Source organism: Lactuca sativa, chromosome 1, assembly GCF_002870075.4.
Source record: "Lactuca sativa cultivar Salinas chromosome 1, Lsat_Salinas_v11, whole genome shotgun sequence".
NCBI classification, from domain to species: Eukaryota; Viridiplantae; Streptophyta; class Magnoliopsida; order Asterales; family Asteraceae; genus Lactuca; species Lactuca sativa.
The window spans coordinates 237676364-237699213 of NC_056623.2; the positions used below are offsets into that span (position 1 = coordinate 237676364).

General features: G+C 40.1%; 2 non-coding genes across 2 annotated transcripts; both read right to left on the reverse strand.

Annotated features, from left to right (window-relative positions):
- Positions 1 to 10266: 10266 nt before the first annotated feature.
- Positions 10267 to 10373, reverse strand: LOC111897398 (small nucleolar RNA R71). The gene has a single exon (XR_002852246.1). It is a non-coding gene; the product is annotated as a small nucleolar RNA R71 (small nucleolar RNA).
- Positions 10374 to 20966: 10593 nt separating this feature from the next.
- LOC111897397 (small nucleolar RNA R71) lies at positions 20967 to 21073 on the reverse strand. Its single transcript, XR_002852245.1, has one exon. It is a non-coding gene; the product is annotated as a small nucleolar RNA R71 (small nucleolar RNA).
- Between the last annotated feature and the right edge of the window lie 1777 nt (positions 21074 to 22850).

The window sequence follows — 22850 nt, forward strand, 5'->3', positions numbered from 1 at the left end:
GTGTCGAATGCCATTGGGACTTTGACTTTTGAGTCGCCCATCATTCCAAACTTCGCTAGGAGATTCTTAGTGTCAGCTTCCTGATTGATAAAGATGCCTTCGGGTCCCTGTCTTATATTTAAACCAAGGAAAAAATTAATAGGACCCATTGAGCTCATTTCAAACTTAGTCTCCATCAACTTTCTGAATTCAGCTGTTAAGCTGGGATTCGTGGAGCCAAAGATGATGTCATCGACATAAATTTGAACTATCATAAGGTGGTTACCTTCCTTTTTGCGAAAGAAGGTTGGGTCAACCGAACCTTGTTTGAATTTAGACATCTTTAAAAATTTTGTAAGCGTTTCATACCAGGCTCTCGGAGCTTGTTTTAGGCCGTACACAGCTTTATCCAGAATATAGCAATGATTTGGATACTTTTCGTTCACGAACCCATGAGGTTGCTCCACATACACAGTTTCTTCGAGTTCTCCATTGAGAAATGCACACTTGACGTCCATTTGGAAAACCTCAAAGTTTTTTGTGAGCAGCATAGGCCAGAAATATTCTAACAGATTCTAGCCTAGCTACTGGAGCGAACGTCTCTTCGTAATCTATTCCTTCCTCCTGACAGTATCCCTTGACCACCAGACGAGCCTTGTTCCTTATGACATTACCTTCCTTGTCCATTTTGTTCCTAAAAACCCATTTGAGACCAACAACCGAAGCATCTGGAGGAGTTGGAATGAGGCGCCAGACTTTATTCCTTTCAAACTCGTTCAGTTCGTCTTGCATTGCTTGAACCCAATCAGAGTGATCGAGGGCAGTGTTCACTGTCTTCGGTTCAACTTTTGATACGAATGAGTTAAACATACAAAACTCAACCTTTGAAAATAAGGATGTCTGTTTTGCCTTCAGTTGAGATCGGGTTAGAACTTTTTTAGATACATCACCAACTACTTGAGTGATAGGATGATCTCTAGTCCATTTGGTAAGAGGAGGGTAATTCGGATCGAAGGTTGGATCTAGTTCAGCGTTGATCATCTCTTCTGGCTCAGATTGGCTATCGTAATCAAGCGTCATATCATCATGCTCCCCCTCAATTGATGAGTCTTGAGAAACATGAGGTTCAGGGGTTTCTTGTGGTGCTGGACTTTCAGACGTTGAAGCACCTTCGTATGGAGGGGCATCTGCGGTTGGAGAGGCACCTTTGGTTGGTGAAGGACCTTCGGTTGAAGATGTAGAGTTTGGCTCCCTCTGGACTTGTGAGCTTGGCTCCCCCTCGACATGAGAACTTGGCTCCCCCTCGACTGAATCATTGATGGATGGAGATTCATCAGTGGGCGATTCTCCTTCATGCATTCTTCTTGCAGCATCTTCGACAATCTGCTTCATATGATCAACTTTGTTGTCAGCTGCACCTGCTTCTGAGAGAGAAGCTTTTTCCGGTTCGTCAAAGAGTTCCATAAATTTCTCGTATAAATTGGCGATCGAGACTGTGACTTGGCCAGTTTGAGGAAAGATTTCCCCGGCAGTGTCTTCTATGGCCTGTAGCTTCTTGACATAGCTATCGTCAAAGGTCACATAGTATGTCTCTTCAATCCTTCTTGAACGTTTGTTTAGGACCCTGTACGCCTTGGATGTGAGTGAGTAACCCAGAAAGATTCCCTCGTCGGCTTTGACATCAAACTTGTTGCGGTGTTCTTTAGAGTTAAAGATGAAACACCTTGAGCCAAACACATGGAAAAATTTCACATTGGGTTTTCTGTTATTTATTATCTCATATGGTGTGAGCGTGAATCGCTTATTGAGATAGGACCTGTTCTGTGTATAACAAGTAGCAGAAATAGCGTCAGCCCAAAAATAAAGAGGTAAGGAAGAGAAACTTAGCATAGTTCGGGCAGCTTCACACAAGGATCGGTTTCGTCTTTCGACTATTCCGTTCTGTTGTGGTGTGTAGGGAGCTGAGAAATTGTGACTAATTCCCTTTTCTGCAAGAAACTCTTCAAACTCCCTGTTCTTAAATTCAAGACCATTGTCGCTCCTGATGTTGTGAACGACCTTCTTGAGCTGGACTTCAATTTGCTTGATAAACACTTTCAGCTTTTGAGTCGCTTCAGATTTAAGCTTTAGAAAGAACACCCATGTAAATCGTGAAAAGTCATCAACGATAACAAGAATATACTTGCTACCACCGATGCTTTCGATAGATGAAGGACCACACAAATCGATATGAAGCAATTCGAGTGGTTCAACAACTTTTGTGTTGATTACAGATGGGTGACTTTGACGACTCTGCTTTCCCATTTCGCATGCAGCACACAAATGCTCTCTGTCGAACTTGAGCAATGGAAGACCCCTAACATGACCTCCAGTGACAAGTCGGTTGATATCTTTGAAATTGATATGAGAGAGTCTTCTGTGCCACAACCAGCTTTCGTCGGATTGAGCTTTTGATAACAGACATATGGTTGGGTTTCCTTTGATGGGTTTCATGTTCAGAGGAAACATTTCACCCTTTCGCTCTGACTTTAGAATCACTTTCTTTGTCTTTTTCTCTATGATTTCAGAACCTTCATCATCGAATGAGACTTTGAGACCTGTACCTCCAACAAGCTGAGATACACTGATGAGGTTGTGTTGGAGTCCTTCCACATAGGCCACCTTCCTTATTGTAAAGTCACCATTCATTATCATCTCGTATCCCTTTATGGTGCCGAAAGAGTTATTTCCAAACTTAACGTTGCCACCATTTGCAAGAGATATGTATTCCCTGAGCTCCTCTTTCCTCCCTGTCATGTGACGTGAGCAGCCACTATCGATGTACCATTCTTCGTCAAACTGCTCGTCACTTATAACCTGCAAAAATTAAGCAGATTTAGGAACCCAAAGTTTCTTGGGTCCATGTGAGCTTTTCATGGGAACGGGAATAGTAAGAGAGATGTCAACTAGATATGTTCGTTTTATTAGAGTTGTTTCATCTTTCTTTTTAATGGTAAAGACTTTTATTTTGTTAGGATTGGGTGTGTTCGTTTTGGACTCTGGTTTGGATTCATCGACCTTCTGCTTTCCCTTCTGTTTAGCTGATGAATGAGGTTTTTGAGAACAAGCGGGATTAGCTTTAGAGCAAGATGGAGATGAATTGGTGGAAGTAGAGGACTTAGAAGAACGAGAAGAGTTAGAATGAGAGGTTTTGGATGGAGAGGACTTCCTGGCTGGTGACTCTAGGTGACTCTTTTGCTTTTGATCATTGGAGGGACTGACCTTAGAGTCTTGTTCTCCTTTGACTTCAGAACTGAACCTCTGCGTTTGGTTGGAGTTGTTCTTGGAACCGAACCTTTGGTTTCGGTTGAAGTCCTTTTCAGAACCGAACCTTTGCCTTCTGTTGGTATCTTCTAGTGAACCGAACCTTGGCTTTCGGTTGGTATTTTCTTGTGAACCGAACCTTGGCTTTCGGTTGTTGGAACTTTCAGGCTTTCTTACAGGATTGTTTTCATACTTCAGATTCTTGTCTTTGTGTGAATAGTATGCATTCTGGGAGTGCCAGAATTGTTTCCTTTCATAAAGGTTTTTCCTGTATCTTTGGTTCCTTTCTATCTTCTTATCCCTCATCTGCTTAGGTTGATAATGAACGTTCGCTTTCGTTTTTGTTGTCACCTTGGCTGGTTCCTTTTGAACTTCAGGAGTTTTACTTTGAGCCGAGGGAGCAGAGGGAATATCCGAAGAAGATTCAGTTTGCACTGAGGAAGTGGAAGGAATATCTGATGAAGTTTCACTTTGAGCTGTTGGAGTAGAGGGAATGTCTTCTTTTGCTGAATGATCATTCTCCTGAGGAATATCTTTCGTACCACTGGTACTTGGCTCATTGAAGTTATCCGGCTTATTTAATGGTTCAGGGATGTATCTTCCTTTGCTCATCCAGGAGGTTCTTTCAGACAAGCCAACGGTTTCGTTTGCATTATCAATAGGAGCATCCCAGAAGTATTCATCACAGCCATCAGCATTGTCTTCGTTAACAATAGCTGTGAGTTCAGCTGTTTGATGTTCGGTTACTCCAGTCACCTTGTATACCTGATTCGGAGTGGTCCTGACCTTTTGATACACAACAGCTTTTTCTACTAATTTCGGGGACTTTTGTTGGGACAATCTAGCGAATTCCACAGAATTTTCAGAAATAAGATTTTTGTGGTTTTCAGTTTCGCTTTTAACAAATTCTGAGCAGTCAACTGTATCCTCTACAAAAATTTCACTCATGTTTTCGTCCTCGTTAAGCTCAGATGCATTTTCAACATCGATTTTATTTTTTGAGCTTACGTTGGCGTTTAGAGAGTCAAATTTTTGCATGGTTTCGGTTCTCAGTTTAAGTCTGTCATTTTCGTCCAAAAGATTTTTGAGCATGTCCTTGTGGTCTTTGGAATTGATGAAGGACTCAATTTTTTCCAGTCCATACATATAGGTTGGGTTGACATCATCAGACGATATCACACTCTCACAATTGTAGGCTTCGGCATCGATTTCATCCTCCTTAAACTCTAGGAAGGGCAAAATCATGCGATGGATCTTTTGGCCTATCTCACAGTCTAAGTGAAGTTGAGTAATATTGGAATATAAACGTTTAGCAATTAAACAAAAAACATTTCGTTGTTTTAACAATTTTAAATTGTCTCTCTGCAAATAAATGTTTTCGTCTTTGACTTTAACTAATTCTGACTCTTTTAACTCAATCCACATTCGCCGCTCCTCACTCTTCGACGCCACCCTGCTTAATTGATCAGTCAGGTTAGAATTGGTGACTCGAGTTTGAGTTAAGCTACTATCTAAATGAGAAATTCTTGTATTAACATTTTTTAGTTCTTTCTCATATGAGGATGGTGGTACTTTAGATGAAATAAAAACAGATTGTACCTCTTTATCAGTTCATCGAGCTCATTGAACTGCTGGCTGAGTGGTTTGGCCGTAAAGCACATATCCTCCTGTACCTTCGGTCCATCGCTTCCTCCATCGGTGTTGTATCCCCTCATTTGTGATACGTCAGTCACCATGAAGCATTTTCCTCCACTGCTTTCCACCTTAGCCACATACGCCTTTCCATGGGTAGGCTTCCTCACTTCTTCATCTTCTGAGTCAGTAGACCAAACTTCTGTGCTACCGAACTCATCGTCATTAACCGAACCCTGCACAATAAGAGCATTAATAGAAGGGTTAGTTGTAGACTTCTTCTTTCTCAACTCATCCAATCTCTTCTGCAGCACGGCTTCCTCATCATTTCCATCATCCTTTTCAGCCATCTTCTTAAGAACACAGTCCTTAGCATAGTGGTTTTTGCCACCAGAGTAGAAACAGCTTACTCCGGAATCGCCATCTGCCTTCGGTTCCTTCTTGGGCTCCTCAGCCTTCGGTTCATTGTTCACTTTTTCAGAGCTGTAACTCCCCTTCCAGTTTCGGTTTTTGTTGCTGGGGAATCTCTTCTTTATGAACCTCTTAGGATTGGACACCATCATGGCATAATCCTCAGACGTGAGGTCATATTCCTCCAAGTTAAGCTCTTCATCCTCCATCACAGCTTTACTTTTAGATAGGAGGGCCAACGAACCAAGACTAGAAACAACGTTCTTCTCTTGTACCACAATCTTCTCTTGAGACTTTAGAATACCCACCAGTTTCGCCAAAGAGTATGATTTAAACTGCTCATGGGCTTTGACTGTGGAAACCACTGCTCTCCACTCAGACCTTAGTCCGTTCAAGAAAGTAACCTTCTGTTCGATAAGCTTTCTTTCAATGTCGTGTTTAATCATCTTGCTGAGAAGATGATTGAAGCGATCAAACGTCTGGGTCACCGTTTCTTCGGCCCCTTGCCTGAATTCTCCAAACTCAGATAGAAGCAAGGTTTGGATAGAATGTTCAAGATCTTCGTCTGTGGAGTACAGTTCGCGAAGTCTATCCCATACTTCCTTCGCCGTAGTACATGAGCTGACCAGTCTGAATGTGTCTGACTGAAGGGCGAATCTGATCAACCTTAACGCCTTAATATTACACTGGAATTTGTCTTTCTCGTCTTGTGCAATATCCTTCACGTCCTTAAGCAGATCGTTGTACTCTTTTTGTGTCTTGATGATTCTGGATGTAGCAGAATGAGAAAACGGTCCATTGATGATGGCTTCCCATATGAGATAACCATTGTCCTCCGATCCAATCACGTAATCTTCAAAATGATGCGCCCATACTTCATAGTCATGGGTGTATAAGATTGGAATCTTTGTCGTCGAACCGATGCTGTTGGAAATATTAATAGGGTTTGATTGCGTCACGTCCATTATGATCGTAAAAACCTGTTCAAAGATCAGACTTGTAATAAAGCAGATTAGGGCAAAACAATAAATATTAAGATACGTCAATTAAGATGACGGCTCAATAAATATCGATGATTGCGGAAAACCCTAATGGAAATATTTTTCACAGAAAAGATGTGTATCGATTACACAGCCTCCTGCTCTGATACCAATTGATGGGATTAAAACAACTTTTAATCTATGAAGATCGATTAGATATTGAACAAGTATATGAATATGAAACAGTAAAAACGCAATAATAAGAACAAAGCAGCTTGAATCAAACGTGTCGAATGATTAAATAAAATCCTCAGAAGAGCTCGATTAAGAACATCAACTGTAGAGGATTAGAAGATTACAAGAACGATTAAAGAAAATATTGTACTCTTTATGAATCGCTATAACGATAATCTCTAAAACGTTACCCTAATATGCATGCAAGCATTAACTTAAATACAATACATAAAAGGCTCTCGGTTGGACAGGCCCAAACCGGAGAATACAAGGCTAAACTAACGAGCCCAAAAGACGCAACATCAAAACTATCTTCAGCCCAACAACCATCAATCAAATACTGATAATAATGCTGAGGGTAAAATGACTCTCTTACCCCTGGTCCAAGTCAACCTAACGATCAAAGTCAACAATCAGTTGACCTGACTCATCGAGTTAGGTCACCAACTCGTCGAGTCCTTACTCTTACTTTCTTGCTTCTACTCGCTACTACTCGTCGAGTTTTGGCACAAAATCGGTGAATGCCTCTCTGTTACTGACACTTTGACAATCTGCATCCGACTCGCCGAGTTGTATGAACAACTCGCCGAGTTCCCCTTCATCAGATGAACACTCTAGCTGTGACTCGCCAAGTTGTATGAATAACTCGTCGAGTCTGTTCTTGAGGCATGAAGATTGCCTTGGACTCGCCGAGTCAGGGCATTGACTCGCCGAGTTCTTCCGTGAACGAATCTAACCCTCTAACTCACCGAGTCCATCTCTCACTCACTGGATCCACTCGGTATAACTTGAAAAGGGGAAAACAGGGGACTCGCGACTCTACTTGCCGAGTCTGAAGAACGACTCGCCGAGTCGTATACATGCAAACACTATAAACTTGATTCTGCTTGAAACCAGTCCATTGCATTCATAGATCTGGGTTCTTGGGGCTCGATTAACACGTAAAGTTGTCAACTTTACCTGTAAATAACACCAAATGAAGGTTTTAGGGTTCAAAGCACATTATAAAAGTAGATCTAGAGCTTTCATGCAAAATGGCTCCATAAAGGTACTAGATCTAATCTTAGGGAACTCGAACCTAGCTAGATCCAAAGGCTAATCATCTCAATGAGTCCCCTATGCTACTACTAAGCTAAGAAATGGTTCAAGAATAGCTCTAATGGCTTTAAAAAGGGGATTTAAGCATAGAAACAGAAAAGGGCCAAGATATACCTTACTAAACTCTGAAATTCCTCAAGGATCTAGGTTCTCCTTCTTCTCTTCTTGATCTACCTTCCTTTTTCTCTCAAGATCTTCAAAGAAACACACCAAATAACACAAAAATGCAAAGAGGGCTCTAGGGTTTCAAAATGATGCTCTGAGGGGTGATGGAGGCGGACTAGAGGCCCCAAAAGTTGTTTAAATAGGGTGCAAACCCTTGAAATTAGGGTTTCTTCCAGACTGGCGGACTCGCCGAGTTGGGAATATGGACTCGTCGAGTCACCAACTTAAACGTGCTCGAAATCCCGACTCTACTCGACGAGTCCGGCTACTGACTCGTCGAGTTCCCCCTAAAACTTCAAGAAAATAATATATAAATATCATACCAGAATTGGGGTGTTACATTATTTGAATGGAATAATGGTACTTATAAGGTTAAAATATATCATGAGGTGAATCTTTAAAATTCACGAGGTGAGTATAGCCTTCTAGAAGATAAACATTGCGGATCAAGAATTCGTGTTGTATACGGATATTTACGTATTCACGAGGTGAATCTTGAAAATTCACGAGGTGAATCTGGCAAAATTCAAAACTATATATATCCTTGATCCCTACGACTTTGGAAGTTTTTGGCTGGCTTAGAAGGGTTCCTACAGACGGATTTCAAAAGAAGAGAAGACCTGCAAGTTGGTTTTAACACCAAGGAAGAAGAAGTTCATAAATTGGTTTATAGATTGGTACACTTAAACATGTCTTTGATTATGGTTTTTGTTTGTTTAGTTGTTAGTATGTCTAGCTAAATCTAGCTGCTTCTGTTAGCTAGATGAAGCTGGAACTCATGGTTTTAATGCATTAGATTTGACTTTACTTGTTGGTAATATGCTTGTGTTGGATTGATTTTACCTAGTATGTTTGTTTGATAATTAATTGCTTAAAATTCTTGTTCCGTATAGTTAGTGAATACAAATCTATATGAATTTGAATACTTAATAATTCAGTGAACACTAGTTTATTAGAGCTAAGATCAAACCAATCTTAGTTAAGCAACTAAATTATTAAAATTAAGTTGTGCTAGAGAATTCATGATTATGAACATAATGTGTGTTTATCAAATCAATCTTACATAGCTCCAATCACATTTAATAATTGATTATCTGTTAACTATTGTGTGACCATACATAGAATTACATGAATTGATGAATGATTAGTAGATTTAGAACTAAATTGCTAAGACTTTATTAAGTGGTAACCAACAGTAATAGTCATAACTAATGTATAACCATTGAGTAAAAGTGGATTCGAACTAACATAAGTGTTTTGCTTATTGACTGAGTTCGTGTTAAAGAATTAAGTTCATCTAAACTTGCAAAATTAGAGAAAACCCCTTCTTTGTTAATAATTAGATTAATTTAGTAGTAGATAAATAAATTAGTCAAAACAGTTCCCTGTGATCGACACCCGACTTACCCAAACTATTCTACAATTTGACTAGGTACACTGCCTAGGTGCAATTTAGTTAGTTGAGTTAGTTAGGTTATAAATATAAAATTAGGTGTAGTTTATTGCACGCATCAAGTTTTTGGCGCCATTTCCGGGGAACGGCTTAGTTAATTACTCATTTATTTTCTTTAGATTGATCGATCCTTTTTGTGGGGTACAAACCTGCAAAAAGTTACTTTTCCAGCTTTAGTTTTTGTTCTAGTTCCTGATTCACGACGTGAGCCTTAAGCTTACGACATGAATTCAGTAGTTCTCGTTTACTTTGTTTTCCTTTTATTTTAGTTTGACTTTCTTAGTTTAGTTTTATGTTTTTATTTTTTGTTTTATTTCAGGAGTTCATGACCAGAGGCTCTAACACACATTTGGTACCACCACTTGAAGATCCAGAGTCAGCCCTTCACAAAAAGAAGGATAAGAACGTGAAAGAAGATCAAACACTAAAGAAGACACCTTTACAAGAATTCAAGTCAGTGTTCTCAAGAAGTCTGGGAAGAAAACGGAAGAATCGAGTTCATCTTCAAAGAACAAGAGCAAGGTTGAAAACGTAGATCAAATACCTGTCCAAACCGAATCCGAATACGATACCGAGCCTGAATTTGAATTACATACGATTGAACCCAAGAACGACCCAATGAACGAGATGGCGAACATTGAAGAAATGTCCATGGGAGCTTACAGAAAAAGAATTCGAGATGATGTTGGTCCAGGTTTAGTACAACCTGCCATTCCTGCCACTACCACATTCGAGCTGAAAGGACATATCCTTTCTGCTATGAAGGATATCCTATTCTATGGAAAAGATCATGAGGATGCGTTTAAGCACTTAGATGAAGTCAACAACATTGCTGACTACTTTAATCTCCCAAATGTTAATAGGGATACCGTCTTGCTAAGGATGCTTCCCATTACTTTTAAAGGAGCTATGAAGGATTGGTTAAAAGCACTACCACCTGGTACAATCACTTCTTGGGCTCAAATGCGTGACCAGTTTTTGGGCCAATTTTGTCCACCATCCAAGATAGCTAAACTCAAGAAGGCAATAGCCAATTTTGAGCAAAACCCGGGGGAGTCACCTTACGAAGCATGGGCGCGTTATAAAGGGTTGTTAAGGAATTGTCCTCAACATGACCTTAACATTCAACAAGAAGTGTCTATATTCTATGATGGGGTCAATGTAATGACAAGGCAACTCATTGATTCTCAAGGACCACTTACAAAGAAAAATCCGGGAGAAGTCAAGGAATTAGTTGAAGAATTTGCAAAGCATTCTCGTGAATACCACAATCCAAGGAATGAAGGCGTAAAAGGAGTTGGGAGTGCACATTCTGAAGAAATGGCTGCAATGATGGCAATGCTAAATAATATGGGCCAAAGACTGACCCAAATGGACCAGTCATTTCATGCAATTAGAGTTGGTTGTGAACGATGTAATGGTCCAGACTTGACTAAAGATTGCCATTCGGATGAATATGGGAACAAGAAGACTCAAGTTTGCTACTCGAGTGGGGACAAGTATGATGAAGACTGGAGGAAACCAAAGAAAGAGTGGCTACCTTACGATGAGTATAAGAAGCAAAAAGAAGAGAAATATAAGCAGACATGCCGAGGCTTCTACCAAAAAGAACAACCGCCAGCCAAGAAGAAAGTAGACTTGAAAACATCTTGACCCGATTTATGGAAGCTTTAGATAAAAGGCATGATGATACCGATGCAGTGCTAAAGGAACACATGAACATGATGAAAGAACAACACAAAATGATGATTGACCAGCAAGCCTCATTAAGAAATCATCAAACATCAATCCATAATCTAGAAGTCCAAGTTGGTCTACTAACTACTTTAGTGAGCAACAAAATATCCTCATAATTTCCCGAAAATAATGCTCAATCCCATGTTATGATGATTGAGACCGAAGAAGAGGCAATCTCTGAGTTCCTAGAAGCATTAGAAGTGGAGCAAAAGCAGCCTGAACCAGAATCAAAGAAGTTAAAAATCGAAAAACTAAATTCTGCTGAATTAGCGGGCTCACGACGTGAACCATCTATGCTCACGTCGTGGGCATGGTCTGAACGAAATCCTTCAAAATCCGTTCCGGCTTATTGTCCGCCTTTCCCGTTTCCTTCCCAAGCTGCTCTTAGTCAACTGGAAAGAGAATATTTGGAGTTTATTAAGCATGTGAGGGGTATCCCGATTAATACTCCTTTTGTCGAGTCATTATCCAAAATTCCCGAATATGCAAAGTTTTTACAAGACTTGATAGACACTCGTCAGCAACTAAAGAAGAATTCTAAGGTGATTCTAAGTGAGCAAAACTCAAAAGTTGTATTGGGAGAAATACCTAAGAAGATGGGGGATCCTGGAGGCCTCACTCTTCCATGTGAGTTTGGGAATAATATGAAGATTTTTGCTTTAGCCGATTCTGGGGCTAGCATAAATTTGATGCCTTTTTCATTTTATCAAAAGTTGAAAAAGAAGTTGAAGGCTACAAAGATGAATATTCATATGGCAAACCGTTCAGTGACACAACCCCAGGGAATTGTGGAAGATATTCTAGTAAAAATTAGGAAATTCGTTTTTCCAATAGATTTTGTGGTTTTAGATATGAAAGAAGATCCCGATGTTCCGATTATTCTTGGTCGCCCGTTACTAAATACTGCTAGGGCTTTGGTTGATATACGCAAATCCAAGCTCACTTTGAGAATTGGAGATGAGAAGGAAATTTTTGGAATAGAAGATGGTTTCTAAGGGAGTGATGTTCAAGAAGAGGTTTTCAACATTGATGAAGAAAATAAACTTGAAGAATTAAAGAAGCTTATGGAAGATAATCAAAACAATTCAACAAGTCAAACGAACAAAACCAAGAGCATCCATCCCGTTCTTCGTTGAAGTTATTACCTACTCAAAACCAACAACTTTGATGAGTGAGGAAAGCGATGATTTGTTGAGTGATGAAGACGAGGCTATTTCCAAGGAGACAGGTCCAGTGGTAAAGGAAGAAAAGATTACTATGGAGCTTAATAAGAATAATGAAAAATTAAAGACCAAAGGGATCAAACGTAAACTCAACATAGATGAAGTAAAAACTAAAAATGAAAAATTCAAAGAAGGCGTACATTAGATGAGTTCAGGCGTACAAGAGGCGATGGAAAGAACAGAAGGAGCAGGTGGTGGACTCCTCTAATAGCTCGACGTAGGAGGCACGGAGTCGGCCTCATGACTCCAAGAAAAAGAAGCGCTTCTCGGGAGGCAACCCGAGTTCGGTTTGAATTTTCTTTCCTTTATGTCTTTAGTTTAGTTTTTGCATATTTTGTTTTTTTTAGATATTTAATCATCTAATCATCTAAATTAAGTGGTAAAAGTTGAGTGTGGGGTTCCTAAATTAAGTAGCAATTAAAAAGAATTATCAATTAGGCTTGATTTTTTTAGACATAACTCACGAAGTGAGTTCGATACTATTCACCTCGTGAGCCCATAAAACATACGGGGTGGGACATTTTAAACAATTGAATACGTTAGCCCATTATTGTGTAATTAAATGGCCTAACCATGTTAGCCCACAAAAACTCACGACGTGAGTTCGTAAGTATTCACGACGTGAATCCAGAAAGAACACATGACCACAACTTAAACAATTCAGAATCCTTTTTGACCAAACCACTTTCACAACCACACGAAGTGAAGATTGTTCTTTGGTCCCCCTCCCGATTTTGGCCTAGATTTACTTAATTTAATCCTTTTTCTTACATAATCTTCTTCACAAAGGTAAATATCGCTTATTTCTTTTGGTTAATTTTCACTAATTTGTGGATTTAGGGGCTAGGGTTTTTCATATGCTTAGATGTCGAAAATTTGCCCAAATTTGTTATTAATCCATAGCATGTTACTTGATTGTTCTTAGAAATGGTTCATGAGTAAACCCTACCAAAAATTAAGTCCTGATTTCTGAGTAAACCCTACGTAGGTTGTACCTTAACTTTAGATGGCCATACTTTCAAGATAGATCTCATGCCAGTCCCAATTAAATGTTTCGACGTTATCATCAGTATGGATTGGTTGAGTCTTCTTCATGCCGACATTATGTGCTTCGAAAAAGCAGTTTGTCTTAACCTTCCTAACAATGAAACCTTAATTATCTACGGCGACAAACCTAGTACGAGCCTTCGCATCATCTCGTGCATTCAAGCCCAGAAGTGCTTGCGGAAGGAGTACCATGCATTCCTCGCACACGTCGTTGATACAAATCAAGAAACAAAAAACATTCAGAACATCCCTGAAGTACATGACTTTCCCGACATCTTCCCAGAAGAACTTCCTGGTTTACCACCGCAACGCCAAGTCGAGTTCAGAATCGACTTAGTGCCAGGAGCTATCCCAGTAGCCAAATCTCCTGATCGTCTGGCACCGGCTGAAATACAGGAACTTTCCAGTCAAATTAACGAGCTTCTCAAGAAGGGATTCATTCGACCAAGCTTCTCACCATGGGGAGCACCGGTCATGTTCGTCAAGAAGAAAGATGAATCGTTTCGCATGTGCATCGACTATAGAGAACTCAACAAACTTACCATTAAAAATCGTTATCCTTTGCCCCGTATTGACGATTTGTTTGATCAACTTCAAGGAGCCAACTACTTCTCGAAGATAGATCTACGATCCGGATATCACCAACTACGAGTGTTAGAGGAGGATGTTCCCAAGACAGCCTTCCGAACTCGTTATGGACACTACGAGTTCGTAGTGATGCCATTCGGATTAACTAAAGCGCCCACAGTATTCATGGATTTGATGAATAGGGTGTGTCGTCCTTACTTGGATCAATTCGTCATCGTCATCATTGATGACATACTCATCTACTCTCGAAGTAAGGGGGATCATAGCCAACATCTCCGTAAAATCTTAGAAACATTGCGATCGGAGAAGCTCTACGCGAAGTTCTCCAAGTGCGAATTTTGGATTCGACGAGTCGAATTTTTGGGCCATGTTATTAGAAAAGAAGGTATACACGTGGACCCTTCCAAAATTAAGGCCATCGAGAACTGGTCAGCACCAAAGACACCTACGGAAATTCGTCAATTTCTAGGTCTAGCTGGCTACTATCGCAGGTCCATTCAGAACTTCTCCCGCATATCAAAACCTCTTACGACACTGACCCAGAAGGGCATAACCTTTGACTGGGAAGAGAAACAAGAAAGAGCGTTCCAAACGCTCAAACGAGCCTTGTGCACCGCACCAATACTGTCCCTCCCCGAAGGGATAGAAGACTTCGTGGTCTATTGTGACGCATCAAACCAAGGGCTCGGATGTGTTCTGATGCAGCGAGGTAAAGTCATAGCCTATGCCTCGAGACAGCTGAAGACACATGAGGTTAACTACACAACCCACGATCTTGAACTAGGAGCAGTTGTGTTTGCTCTGAAGATCTGGCGACATTACCTGTACGGTACAAAAAGCACGATCTTTACAGACCATAAGAGTCTACAACACATTTTTGACCAGAAAGAGCTCAACATGAGACAACGACGGTGGGTCGAGCTACTTAGTGATTACGAGTGCGAAATTCGTTATCATTTGGGTAAAGCCAATGTAGTAGCCGACGCCCTAAGTCGGAAAGAATATACTGGTCGTAGAGTCAAATCTTTGACTCTAACTATCCATTCACACTTGTCCACGCAAATAAAGGAGGCTCAGCTCGACGCTTTGAAACCTGAAAACGTGACTGGTGAATCCCTTAGAGGGATGGATAAGAACTTAGAAGCCAAGGGTGGTGGAGCCTTATACCTCATGGATCGGATCTGGACACCGAAACACGGTGGCTTCAGAGACTTGGTAATGACTGAAGCTCACAACACCCGTTATTCCGTCCACCCGGGTTCAGATAAGATGTATCTGGATCTTGAAAAGTTATACTGGTGGCCTAACATGAAAGCAGATATTGCCACCTTCGTGAGTAAATGCCTTACTTGTGTAAAGGTCAAGGTCGAATACCAGAAACCCTCCGGTCTTCTACAACAACCGGAGATACCAGAATGGAAGTGGGAGCGGATCACTATGGACTTCATAACCAAGTTGCCCAAGATGACGGGCGGACTTGATTCCATATGGGTCATCGTCGATAGACTGACCAAGTCTGCACACTTCCTACCGATCAAAGAAACAGACAAGATGGAGAAACTTACCAGAACTTACATTAGGGAGATTGTAAGGCTGCACGATGTTCCTTTGTCTATCATCTCGGACCGAGATAGTAGATTCACTTTGAGGTTCTGGCAGTCATTACAAAGTTCCCTAGGAACTAGGCTGGACATGAGTACAGCCTACCACCCACAGACCGACGGGCAAAGCGAGAGAACTATCCAAACCTTAGAAGATGTGTTGCATGCCTGTGTGATTGACTTTGGAAAAGCTTGGGATACCCATTTACCCCTTGTTGAATTTTCCTACAACAACAGTTATCATACGAGCATCAAGGCAGCTCCATTCGAGGCCCTCTATGGCCGAAAGTGCAGATCCCCTCTGTGCTGGAATGAAGTGGGTGATACCCAGTTAGCTAAGGGACGAGTTCCCAAAAGCACTCTCACGGGTCCGGAGATCATTCGGGAAACGACAGAGAAGATCGTTCAAATTCGTGAACGACTGAAAGCCTCTAGAGACCGACAGAAAAGCGACGCTGACAAGCGTAGGAAACCATTGGAATTCCAGGTGGGCGACCGAGTCCTACTGAAGGTCTTACCCTGGAAGGGCTTGATATGCTTTGGGAAGCATGGGAAGCTTAATCCAAGATACATAGGGCCCTTCGAGATTCTTGCAAGAATCGGCCCTATGGCTTACAAACTCAATCTACTGCAAGAACTCAGTAACGTACATCCTACCTTCCACGTCTCGAACTTGAAAAAGTGTCTGTCCGACGAGACTCTTGTTATTCCACTCGACGAGATAGAGATCAACGAGAGCCTCAACTTCATGGAGGAACCAGTAGAGATAATGGACCGAGAGGTCAAGCAAACAAAGCAGAGTCGTATCCCGATAGTGAAGGTGCGCTGGAACGCAAAGCGTGGATCGGAATTCACTTGGGAACGTGAGGATCAGATGAAACTGAAATACCCTCACCTTTTCGCTTAGCATTTGTAACTTCTTAATTGCTTAAATTCTAATTTCGGGATGAAATTCCTTCTAACGGGGGGATGACGTGACAACCCGAAATTTCCATTCTGTACAAACTATATCACTTCAATAGAAGTTATAGCAGTCACAGTTAATTTTCAGACTTTTTCGTGTAAGTTTGAGTAATTCAGGGTTTACACTTCAGGAAATATCAGGAGAGTGGGTGCACTAGGGTTTTGTGCAACACTGTTATTCCAACACTCTATTATATTAGAGATCATTTCAGGAATAAAAATATTTTCTGCCAAAAATATCTCAGGACTATAAATAGAATTCTGAACCAAATTCATTCATTATTCGCATTTCCAACTAGAGAAAAGCCAGTTTCTCTCTCACGGATCTTCAGGTTTTTATCCCAAATCATGATTACCTCTTTCTACTAGTGTTAGAAAGCTTAATATGTGTTAATAACATGATTTAGAAGGCTAAATCACTAGATTTAGGAGTTTACTCCCCAAGGTGTTCTTGGGCGGTAAACTCCCGAAACAAAGCCTAGACCGACCCTTGTGTTATGCTACTGCCTTGGACTTGTATAAGAGTGTATTAGGGACATGAAATCAAGCAAGTTTGGGAGTTTACGGCCCAAGAGTATCTTAGGCCGTGAACTCCAAATTCAAGCTCAAAATGGTGCTTTTAAGGCACCTAAAGCCTTGGACTTTTAACTAGACTTGTTCCCAATAAATCAAGGGCCTTAAACACATAAGAATCACCTTGCAAATTGAGTTTACGGCCATGACATGGTTCATGGGCCGTAAACTCATTAAAGGGGCACCAAAGTGTGTCAAGAGTCTTCATATGCTTGGAATGAAAGCCTATAACCTATACCACTTGTGCATGAGGCTTGAAAACAACAAAAACAACATTCCAAGGGAGTTTACAACCATAAAATACAAAGGAAATGGCCTTAGGGCCGTAAACTCCTCTAAGGAGTGTTTCTATGCCTTAAACCCTTCCAAGAATTTAACCACCAAGTTGGAATAATTTTAGGAGTCATTTGGAACTTCAAAACACACAATACACCCATGGTTGGGAGTTTACGGCCATAAACTCAAGAGTTTACAACCGTAAACTCCATGTGTGTTGGTATATGAGGAGTAAACTCATATATGGGGTCCTTTGGAATCCTAAACACAAGTGCCTTGTCCCACAATAGCTTAGATGCAATCCTTAGGGCTTAAAACACTTATATAAAGTGTTTATCATGTCTAGGATGTCTTAACATTATCAATTAATAATTTGAGACTAATTGAGTGCATATATGTGTGATTATATGTTCATTAGGATCGTAGTGTGTGTACAATTCCTCACTTGACACCTAGCAATCCTATACCGTTCAGTTCATCCCAATCACCATCTACAGGTGAGTTCATACCCCTAATCAATGTTTTAAATGATTTTAATGCTTTAAAAGGGGGGAATACAAGTAGAAACAAACATGTTATTAAATCATTGATATGTATTTTATAACTGTGTTTGTCATTTAACAGATTTCACATACTACAAAATGTGATGCATGAAATGGTTTTAAATCTTAAAAATAAATTGTTATCAAATGTTTTACTTTTGAAATGTTTATTAAAATGACATCAAGTCATTGTTAAATATTGTTCAAAACCCATAAGATGTCTTACAAAACCATTTTACATTCTTGAACTAAACTATGCATATACACTTATATTCTTATATATGTATTGATGTTATAGTTTACACCTTTCATTCAGTTTCCCACACCATTGAGTAGTAAGAGTGTATAAACCTACTTGATCAATCAATTACATTTCCATAAGTTATCATAGGGATAATTTGAAGATATCAAACATTATTCCTATTACAAGGAAACACACCAGAGTCAGTTCATGCATGAGTCTATACTAGTACATTACCTGATACATGATTACACATACATATGCTTACCTGATACATGAATATGTTTACATATACTTACCTGTTTCATGAACACACTTACATGAATGCCATACAGGAACACTTTTCCATAGGTGCACTATCCTGTATTCACTTACCTGGATACTTGTACTTAGAACTACGAGGATGATTTATTAGTACTTTCTGTGTAAATTATCTTTCCTATCCCGGTTCAATGGGATATCTCGGCGGGACTTACCATTCTGAACCCCACTGATTAGCACCAGTGGTCGATGACCATTTACGGAGGTCTAAGGTTACTACTTATACTAGGTAGATCGATAACCGGGGCTAACCCCTCCACCCACCTGCTGCTGCTACAGAGGACAAGTGGACAATCTTCGATTGTTCATAAGGTTATATTTTTTGCATATTGCAATGTTGTGTTACTCCTAGTACCCAGCGATGACACTTACATTATTACTTTTTCTGGACAATCTTCAGATGTTCATTAGGTTACATATTTCGCTTAATGCGATGTTGTGTTACTCCTAGTACCCAGCGATGACACTTACATTATTACGTTTTTTGGACAATCTTCGGATGTTCATTAGGTTACATATTTCGCTTAATGCGATGTTGTGTTAGTCCTAGTACCAAGTGACAACACTTACAGTAGTACATTTTCCTGTTTACTTTATTTTGTGATACTTTCACATAAATGATGAGTTAGATTAAGTACTTTAGTACTAATCAATTGAAGGAAAAACTATCATTTTACTTACAAAACATTCGGGTCTTAGTAGAAGACTACATCTCAAACTGATAGAAAATAAGGGATTTTCTAGGCTTTTCATACTTATATCATCATTTTCATTTAAAGGTTTGCATGACTTTTAAAACAGCTTTTCAAAGCAAGACAATGACACTTAAATACTTATGAATTCACCAGCTTTAAAGCTGATACTCTCTTTCAAAATAACTTGTATTCTCAGGTCAACAGTACATAGGTACGATGGCCAGGTTTTGAGAAGACGGAGCAGACAAGTCTCGTCTTTTATTTTGATTGTATTTTTTTGGTGTCTTACTACAATGAAAGAACACACATGTATTAAAACTTTACTTATAATGCAATGGATGATGTTGTTGCTTGTTTATTTTATTACACTGTTGTGATAATGTACATGACGTCCTCCACCCCTGAACGTTTCCACCGTTCGTGGTTTTGGGGTGTGACAAGCTGTGCTAGAGAATTCATGATTATGACCATAGTGTGTGTTTATCAAATCAATCTTACGTAGCTCCAATCTCATTTAATAATTGATTATGTGTTAACTATTGTGTGACCATACATAGAATTACATGAATTGATTAATGATTAGTAGATTTAGAACTAAATTGCTAAGACTTTATTAATTGGTAACCAACAGTAATAGTCATAACTAATGTATAACCATTGAGTGAAAGTGGATTCGAACTAACAGAAGTGTTTAGTTTATTGATTGAGTTTGTGTTAAAGAATTAAGTTCATCTAAACTTGCAAAATTAGATAAAAAAAAACCTTCTTTGTTAATAATTAGGTTAACTTAGTAGTAGATAAATAAATTAGTCAAATCCGTTCCCTGTGATCGACACCCGACTTACCCAAACTATTCTACAATTTGACTAGGTACACTGCCTAGGTGCAATTTAGTTAGTTGAGTTAGTTAGGTTATAAATATAAAATTAGGTGTAGGTTATTGCACGCATCAAGTTTTTGGCGCCGTTGCCGGGGAACGGCTTAGTTAATTACTTATTTATTTGCTTTAGATTGATCGATTTTTTTTGGGGGGTACAAACCTGCAAAAAGTTACTTTTCCAGCTTTAGTTTTTGTTCTAGTTCCTTATTCACGACGTGAGCCTTAAGCTCACGACGTGAATTCAGTAGTTCTCGTTTTCTTTGTTTTGATTTTATTTTAGTTTGACTTTCTTAGTACAATTTTACGTTTTTATTTTTTTGTTTTATTTCACGAGTTCATGACCAGAGGCTCTAACACACCTTTGGTACCATCACTTGAAGATCCAGAGTCAGCCCTTCACAAAAAGAAGGATAAGAACGTGAAAGAAGATCAAACATCAAAGAAGACACCTTTACAACAATTCAAGTCAGTGTTCTCAAAGAAGTCTGGGAAGAAAATGGAAGAGTCGAGTTTATCTTCAAAGAACAAGATCAAGGTTGAAAACTTAGATCAAATACCTGTCCAAACCGAATCCGAATACGATACCGAGCCTAAATTTGAATTATATACGAGTGAACCCAAGAACGAGCCAAGGAACGAGATGGCAAACATTGAAGAAATGTCCATGGGAGCTTACAGAAAGAGAATTCGAGATGATGTTGGTCCAGGTTTAGTACAATCTGCCATTCCTGCCACTGCCACATTCGAGCTGAAAGGATACATCCTTTCTCCACTGAAGGATATCCCATTCTATGGAAAAGATCATGAGGATACGTTTAAGCACTTAGATGAAGTCAACGACATTACTGACTACTTTAATGTCCCGAATGTTAATAGAGATACCGTCTTGCTAAGGATGCTTCCCATTACTTTTAAGGGAGTTGCGAAGGATTGGTTAAAAGCACTACCACCTGGTACAATCACTACTTAGGCTGAAATGTGTGACCAATTTTTGGTCCAATTTTTCCCACCATCCAAGATAGCTAAACTCAAGAAGGCAATAGCTAATTTTGAGCAAAACCCGGGGGAGTCACTTTACGAAGCATGGGAGCGCTACAAAGGGTTGTTAAGGAATTGTCATCAACATGACCTTAACATTCAACAAGAAGTGTCTATATTCTATGATGGGGTCAATGTAATGACAAGGCAACACATTGATTCTTAAGGACCACTTACAAAGAAAAATCTGGGCGAAGTCAAGGAATTAGTTGAAGAATTTGCAAAGCATTCTCATGAATACCACAATCCAAGGAATAAAGGCGTAAAAGGAGTTGGGAGTGCACATTCTTAAGAAATGGTTGCTATGATGGCAATGCTAAATAATATGGACCAAAGGCTGACCCAAATGGACCAGTCAATTCATGCAATTAGAGTTGGTTGTGAACGATGTAATGGTCCACACTTGACTAAAGATTACCATTTGGATGAATATGGGAACAAGAAGGCTCAAGTTTGGTACTCGAGTGGGGACAAGTATGATGAAGACTAGAGGAAACCAAAGAAAGAGTGGCTACCTTACGATGAGTATAAGAAGCAAAAAGAAGAGAAATATAAGCAGACAGGCTGAGGCTTCTACCAAAAAGAACAACCGCCAGCCGAGAAGAAAGTAGACTTTGAAAACATCTTGACCCGATTTGTGGAAGCTTAAGATAAAAGGCATGATGATACCGATGCAGTGCTAAAGGAACACATGAACATAATGAAAGAACAACACAAACTGATGATTGACCAGCAAGCCTCATTAAGAAATCATGAAGCTTCAATCCATAATCTAGAAGTCCAAGTTGGTCAACTAACTACTTTGGTGAGCAACAAAATATCCTCACTATTTCCCAAAAAGAATGCTCAATCCCATGTTATGCTGATTGAGACTGAAGAAGAGGCAATCTCTGAGTTCCTAGAAGCATTAGAAGTGGAGTAAAAGTATCCCGAACCAGAACCGAAGAAGTTAAAAATCAAAAAACAAAATTGCCACGGGACTCTCGATGTAGTTCAGGATATCGTCATCCTGAATGTTCTCAAGGGGCACCACTGCTGAATCATCCACTAAGCACTTCCGCAACTGGGAAACATGGAACGTGTTGTGGATCTGGCTGAGCTCTACTGGGAGATGTAACCGATAAGCAACCCGAAACACCTGGGCCAAAACCCTAAATGGACCAATGAACCTAGGGCCCAGCTTGCCCCGCTTTCGAAACCTAATAACACCCTTCCAGGGTGACACTTTCAGGAGGACCATATCACCCACCTGAAACTCCAAGTCTGAACGCCGCTTGTCGGCGTAACTCTTCTGCAGACTCTGAGCAGTCTGGAGCTTGCTCTGGACTTGCTAAATCTTCTCTGTGGTATTGAGTACTACCTCCGTACTCCCCGTGACTCTCTGACCGACCTCACCCCAATAGACCGGGGTCCTATACTTCCTCTTGTAGAGCATCTCGAAGGGAGGTCGGTTTATACTGGAGTGATAGTTGTTGTTATATGAAAATTCCGCTAATGGAAGTTACATATCCCAACTGCCACAGAAATCTAGCACACATGCTTGAAGCATCTCCTCGAGAGTCTGAATCATCCTCTCGCTCTTCCCGTCCGTATGAGGGTGGAAAGCGGTGATGAAATGGAGATGAGTACCCATCTTGTCATGAAACCGCTTCCAAAACCTACAAGTAAACCGGACATCTCGGTCTGACACCACCGAGATAGGCACTCCATGACGTGCCATTACCTCTTGCACATAAATCTCAGCTAACTTCTCGGCGGAGATGCTCTCCTAGATCGGTATAAAATGGCCGCTCTTGGTTAACCGATCCACGATGACCCATGTCGAATTGACCCCACGTGCGGTCCTTGGAAGCTTAGCAATGAAATCCAT